Source organism: Camelus bactrianus, chromosome 13 (genome assembly GCF_048773025.1).
Source record: "Camelus bactrianus isolate YW-2024 breed Bactrian camel chromosome 13, ASM4877302v1, whole genome shotgun sequence".
NCBI lineage: Eukaryota > Metazoa > Chordata > Mammalia > Artiodactyla > Camelidae > Camelus > Camelus bactrianus.
The window spans coordinates 56,599,285-56,606,157 of NC_133551.1; the positions used below are offsets into that span (position 1 = coordinate 56,599,285).

Genomic DNA, 6,873 nt, shown 5'->3' on the forward strand with positions numbered 1-6,873 from the left:
ATGAAGACACAGTAGTCTGGGAAACTCTGCACACTGATTGGACCTCCTGAGAATTCCCTGTTTGAACTGGTACAGTTCTGGAATTTCTGGATCCTGGTTTCCTTCCATCCTCCTTTCTCAGTTATCATCATCATCGTCATCTTCATAGCAGCAGCAACAACGGCTGGCAATTTACAGAAATTCCAAGACCTGGTCTCATTTAAATCTCACAATAATTCTGTGAGGTCTGTATTGTAATTACCCATCCACAGACAGAAAACTGAGGGCGAATGACTTGCCCAAGGGCACAAAGAGCTGAAACAAGGGTGCTGCTTTTGGTTTCCCTTAAACGAATTGATTTAACATGTCCTCAGCTCCTGTCCCCTTATACATGAGTAGGAAGGACAAACAGGCAAGTTAAAACAATACTTATAACTGCATGGTAAGTGCTGTCCAGGAAGACTCCAGATAAGATGATAATTTCTTCTGCCAGGGGTAATCAGCTGGAGAGCAGATCCACTCCACTATTTATCTCTGTGGCTTTGGGCAACTCACTTCACCTCTCCGGGCTTTAATTTTTTCATTAATATAATGGGGATTATGATAAGAGTATCACTCTCATACAGTCACTGTGGGGATAACAGCAATAATGTATATATGTGCATGGCGTCTGGAACAAGTGAACAGTTAATAAATTATAGCTGGTTCTTCTTACTATAACCTGGATGTCAGCTAGGGACTTCCTGACCCCTTAAGATCATGGGATGAGCCCCAGCAGCCATTCCAAAACCCTCTCCAAGATTACTGCAAATTCCTGAGAGATTTTATTGCTCCTGGTCCAGCTCCTGAGTCAGCCTGGACTGTCTTTGGTCAGCACGATACCAAAACAGAGGTAAAACTTGGCCTCTTCAGCCATTTTCACAAACACCCATCACTCGGTGAGTATAGGAGACTTTTTTGAAGATTTCCAGGGATGGGAGATAGAGGAGATCTCATTGCAGCTAAACTAAAAATACCCTGGCTCCCAAGACAGCCTTAGCCTCTACACTGTCCCTGGTCCCTCAGCTGTGGGCCACCTCCTGTCTCCTGGTAATGGATACCTGCCATTTGGCTCTTGTCTCCACTCTCTCTTCCTAAGGAACTCTCCAATTTCCCTTTCAGGGATTATCCCACTGTGTGATGCCTTAGAGGTTGAGGGGTTGGTTTCCCCTCCTGTCTCCTGGTCATCCCCTCATCCTCACCCCCTGCAAGTCCAAGCACTACAGGGTACAGGGACCCCTCTCTGGCCTTCGTGTAGCCCCAGTGAGGATGGAAGTGTCTGCCATCATTCATAGCGGCTGATGCTGGTGGGTAGGTGACCCTGGCTGGCTTCCTGCTGCCTCCCCTCTGTACATCCCCCTCCTTGATTCCTGCCCATGTCCCGAACCCAGTCCTCCAGTTTCTGGTAGATTATCCGAGTCCTCGGTAGCTTAAAACATCCAGAGTCATTTTAGGGACACATTCAAATCGAAGTCCTCGTCTTTATTGCCTCTGGGAGATTTGAGATCATACCTTCACCGTAAACGGTTTTGCAGAGTATTTTACCAGTGAAAGCCATCCTCCTCCTAAAGAGAGGAGGTCACGCACTGAGGGTCCTTGAGCTGCATGTGGTCCACAGAATGTTTTAAAAAATCAAATCAGTATTTTAAAAGTGAGCCATTACATATAGAAATCCGGAATTGTGGTCTTTCTTGTAATTTCATAACCTCTGGCATCATAGGACCCACATTCGCCCCCAAGGAGCATGTTGGCCTCAATGGAGAGCAGGGTCCCTGCCCACTGGTCTTACTTATTTCTCCTGCTTGTCAGCTGTAGTCTTTGAACTTTGTGACCTTTGCTAAGAGGCATTTCAGCATGTTTCCACCCACCACCCCACCACCCCGGACCCATTGCATTATTATAATAAAGTTGGGTCTATGAATGTGCTAGCTTCACAAAGGGCACCCTAAGCAGAAAGTACAGCACTAGTAGTCACTTAAGTATGCAAGTGATGGCTGTTCCTGGCAGGGAAAGGGATCCAGAGGGACTCTATTGCAAGGGGGCAGAGGGGCTGGAAAGGGTTAAGCTGGGGCTTGGTTATGAAGGGCCTTAATGATCTCTTATGAGCTATTGAGAGCCAGTGTGGGGTTTAAAGTAAAGCGACACAGCAAGAGGTGTGTCCCAAGAGGAAAGTGGCTGAGAAGCTCACGGGGAGGGATACATTGAAACCCTCTCGTCCCCCACCTAGCCAGAGGCTGGGGCAGTGGTCCAGGCGAGCCAGGGATGCTGCGGCCGGACTGCGTGGCAGCGGCGGCGAGAATGGGTAGAGGACAGCAAAGGAGGGATTCTGGAGGCAGCCTTGCCGGGGAGTGGGTTTGCTTGACCTTGAGGGAAAACATTTCGTGCGCTGCGGATGCAGCTCACTAGCCTCCCCTTCCCTCCCCGCCCCCGCGCCGCAGCGGACTGCGGCGGAATCCCAGCCGCTGGCTCACTCCCGCGCCGCTGCGGCACGCGAGGGAGGGGGCGGGATGGCGAGAGGTGGCGGGATGGCGGGGATGCCCGTCTTCCCTGGAAGGCGGGGAGGGGAGGAGAGGGGAGGCCCATCACGTGGCATTGCCACCAGGCACAGCCCGATTGGTGGGTCCTGCAACCGAGTCAGCGAGGGCTGCTTGGGTTTCCAGACATGGAACAGCCCCCTTTCCTCGTTCGGGCGCCCAGGGGTGCACCAGTTTAGAGAGGAGGGAGCTGGGGTGGGGATCCTGCTCTCTCCACAGGGTGTAACGCAGCCTAGCTGCTCGCCGCGGTCCTCACTGCAACTTGGGCGGTCTAATTATTGTCTCCGTGAACACATCCCTTCGCTGCTTCTCTCCCGCCTTCTCCCCACCTGCCCGTCTTAACTACCGTGCTGCCTGAAGGACAGCTTTGTTTGGGCTGGCTGAAGCAGGATTCTGTTACTTGCCACAATTTTGCAGTTTGGGGCAAATCAGTTAACTTGGCTAGAGGTAGGGAGGATTAAAACAGAAATCCCACACACTTCCAGCCCCACACTTCCAAACTGATCTTTTTATCTCCCCAAACTGCTCCTTCTTTTTGTCTCCATCTCTATTTCAGGAAGAAGCCCAAAAGCCATCTCCATCTCATTGTCCCCCATTAAATCTACGACAAAAACCTATTAAATTTACCTCCAAAATATTTTTTAAAACTGGGTACCCAGTATTTTTCCTTGGCATTTATCTTGATTTGTAATTATGTTTATTTGTGCTTGTTTTTGTACGATTTTTCCCACTAGACTGTAAATTCCATGAGAACAGGACCTTGTCTATTTTGCTCATTGCAGTATCACCAGCATAGCACCAGGCATACAGGAGATGCTTAAGTGTTAACTGAATGAATAGATGCATAGCAAGTCCTATGCTAGGTACTAGGGGTGGGAAACAGGCTCAGATTTTAAGATGAAACACACACCTCTATTCTCAAGAAATCATCTATCCAACAAACGTGCCCTGAGGCCTTCTCTACACCAGCTGCTGGGAGGAGGCCAGTGCACAAGATAAGACTGTATTTCTACCATCCCCCTTCACCTGGGTGAACGAGACATGACTCACCTAGACAGTAAGACTCTGTGACATTGTGGGGGTGGGCAGGTGTGGTGGTACATACCAAACTCTAGAGTCAAAAGAGTCCAGGGTTTGGAATCTGATATGACCTGATTTCCCAAGCCAGCTTTGCTGCCTTCTCACTTGTGTGACCACAAGTCTCTTGTCTCTGAGGCTCCATCTCCTCATCTTAAAAATGGGGATAACAAGATCATCTCCAAGGGCTGAGAGATATGAATGAGATACACAAAAGCACCAAGTGCCAGGTTTTATGACAACGTTGGATGTAGGTGGATGACTATACCTTTTAGTTTGCCCAGAACAGACTGATTGACATCTGTTGTACCAGAGCAATTAATAGTAGCATTCCCTTTCGTTTTCATAAGCGTCCTGGGTTTAGACAGTAAATCATGTAGTCATCCTAGTAATAGATGTAACACTGGAGTTATCTACATCATGACTTGTCTCAAAGGGTTACATGAGCCCCAAATCACTTTTTTGGTCTAGGCTAGTACATGTGGGGCTTCTTTTCCTTGCATCTGTTCATAATACAGAACCCTTCTGTTCTCTCTTCCCTCATATATCCTTTCAAACATTCTCTACTCCTGTCATGCCCTGTTGCTCACACTTCCTCAGACTGATCATGCCTCTGTAGCCCTACGCCTATCTTTCAGGCTCCCTTTCCCCTTCTTACAACTTGTCAACTCTTACTCATCCTTTGAGACCCAGACTCTTTCTCAGGAAAGAGTCATCCCTCACCACCCTGAGCAAGGCTTACCATGCCCTCCTCTGGCCTGTCACAGCTTTTTGAATACATCCTCATCACCCAGTATCCCAATGACCTGCTTTTTGTCTGCAACCTCCATTAGACTGTTCTTCATCTCCATGCCCCTAGTGCCTGGCCAAGAGCCTTCCACAAAGTAAATATAATAAGTGTTTACTGAATGAGTGAACAGATGACTAAGAATCCTTCTCTCTCATGGCATCTCCTTGAGTCACTGTGCATCCTGTATCAAGTGGAGACTCAGAGGAAAAAGTGGGAGGAACGGCTTTTGTCCTTTGATTCAAGGATGCTGGATTCAGGAGACCAGAAAACCCAATAGAAATGGAGCCATAGCAAAGTCCAGTGGCATTTATGACAGGTCAGTTTTCTGTCAAAGCACTGATGGTGGCAGCTTGGAGCTGAGGCAGAGTTTGTTTGGGAACCAGAGCCAAGACTAGCAAACATTTGGTACATTGAGCTATTCAGTAAGCTAAGATTCTGATAGCTGTTTCTGTCAGCTGCACAGGAAGAAGCATCTCAAAGCCAGCTGGGTCTGCCTAGGATTGGGGGTCCCCATCTCCTTCAGCACAATCTGACCCAAGGAATAAGGCAGATCTCACCCCCATCTTTAATCTTTACCACAGGCACACACCTGCTCGAAGGGGTCTGTGCAACTACTCAGGACACTGGGCACTGAGAACAGAGTCAACAATGATTACAGGGAACTGTGGCTGAGATGATATCACTTGCTAAATAGTCCATGACTCCCCGCCTACATTTCCCAACTTCTTTTGCAGTTAAATTGGGTCTGTGTGACAAGTTCCAGCTAATAGTCTGTAAGTGGAAGTAACATCTGTCATTCCCAGGCTAAAGTATTTAATTGCTGGTGCACAACCCTCCAGCTCTCTTTCTCATATTGAGGCAATCCTGAAAACCTCGGGTTGAGATGGTGGAGCCCAAGATGAAAGTGGCCTGGGTCTCTGAATGACCCAGTGGAGTGGAGGAGAGCTACCTTGGGGAGTGCCTTGACCCAAAGCAGGCTTTGGATGAGGTGGGGGAAATATACCATTGTTGTATTAAGTCATTGAGATCTTTGGGTTGTTACCACAGCAGAGCCTGGCCTCTGACCAATATATAGAACTCTGACCAATATACAGAAATTGTTGTTTTAGCCATCTAGCATCAAACCTCCTTCCTCTTTGAGGAGAAACATTTCTCCTCCTTATGGGACTCTTTGGTATTGCCAAATCCAGTGGTCATTTCTCGGTTCTTATCTTTGATTTCTCAGCAGCATCTGTCACAATTGACCATGCCTCCCTGGAATCATTTTATCTAGGCGTCTGTGACATCATGCCAGCCTGAGTTTTCTCCTGTCTCACAGCCCCTGCTTCTCAGTTTCTTTTGCTGGCCACTTTTCCACTGTTTTACCTCAAAAGTTTGAAGTTTCTCAGGGTTTATTCCTGGGGACCTATCTTATGGTTTGAAATACCATTCATGAAAAAGACAGCTGGTTACCTTTCAGCACTCATTCCAGCATCCCTTATTAATCACAGAGCACCTATTTTCAGGGGCAAGTTGTGCCCAGTTAAAAAATTACATGTCCCAGTATGGTTATGTGACTATCTTTTGGCTAATGAGATGTAAACAGAAATGCGCAGGACTTTCAAGGCAGTCTTCTTAAAAGAAAAAGAGTGTATTTTTCTTCCCTTTTCCCTCCCCACTGTCTGGAATGTGGACCATAATAAAATGACCTTCAGATTAGAAACCAGCTGCTGAGGATGATGGAGAAGCCTTGACCTGCCTACTTTTCATCTTAATGTGCATGAAAGGTAAATAAATTTCTATTGTAAGCCATTTTTTTTCTTTTGTTGTTTGCAACTGAATCTAATCCTAATTGATAACATTCCCATTGCTGTTGAAGTGGCTTGCTTGCTTCCCATTTGGAAGCTTGAGTCCAGATCTTCCCCTAGCCAGAGCAGTGGGGAACCAGCAGAATTAAGGCACTTCCAGGCAAAAAAAAAAAAAAAAATGCTGGGCCTCCTCCCACAAATTGTAAGTTACCAAGCTACCTGGAGGACAGAATAGGAGGTGGGTCTAGGAAGAGTTTATTAGCTCACAGAGAGCATGGAATGCTAGATTAAGGGATTTGGACTTTGTAAGTCTCTTGCAGATAGGGCGATCCTGCCTGTTTTATCTAGTAATGCCTCCACTTAATAGACGCTCAGTGAGTGACATATTCTTTATTAATTAATGCCGTTTGCTTAATAAACAACAACAAAAGAAATGGAAGGTGGACCAGTTAGGAATCACCATCTGATTTACCCTTACCTGCTTTTTACAGATGAAGTAACTGAAGCAGCATTTGTTGGAAGTGGCAATCAGCCTATACTTGAGGAAAGGCAAGCCGTCCTGAGGGTGATGGGGGAAGGGGCGATGGAACTGAGGGAGGAGGCCAAGAAAAGCAGTTGGGTTAACGTCTACTCAAGATGGCTGCCCTGGAATCACCTGACCGCGAGG

General features: G+C 47.2%; 1 long non-coding RNA gene across 3 annotated transcripts in view; it reads right to left on the bottom strand.

Moving 5' to 3' along the window:
• LOC123616062 (uncharacterized) overlaps window positions 1-6,821 on the bottom strand; it is a 28,844-nt gene extending 22,023 nt beyond the window's left edge. For all 3 annotated transcript variants that reach the window (XR_012511351.1, XR_012511350.1, XR_012511349.1), the window contains exon 1: window positions 6,685-6,821. This is a non-coding gene — a long non-coding RNA (uncharacterized LOC123616062). The remainder of the gene's footprint in view (window positions 1-6,684) is intronic.
• Window positions 6,822-6,873: the final 52 nt, after the last annotated feature.